Genomic DNA, 266 nt, shown 5'->3' with positions numbered 1-266 from the left:
AGGAGGTAGGCCGGTTGTGGTGGCGCACACCGGTAGGATATGCTGAAGAGGCAGAGGCAGGAGGATCACAAGTTCAAGGCCAGCCTGGGCTACACATTTTGGCTGGGCATGGTGGCATACGCCTTTAGTCCCAGCACCTGGGAGGCAGAGGCAGGCAGATTTTTGTGAGTTCAAGGCCAGCCTGGTCTACATAGTGATCCTGTCTCCAATGGTCTACATAGTGAGTTCCAGGACAGCTGGGGCTACAGGGAGACCCTGTCTCAAAA

Source organism: Nannospalax galili, unplaced genomic scaffold (genome assembly GCF_000622305.1).
Source record: "Nannospalax galili isolate Female #2095 unplaced genomic scaffold, S.galili_v1.0 scaffold996, whole genome shotgun sequence".
NCBI classification, from domain to species: Eukaryota; Metazoa; Chordata; class Mammalia; order Rodentia; family Spalacidae; genus Nannospalax; species Nannospalax galili.
This window is presented reverse-complemented; position numbering follows the sequence as displayed.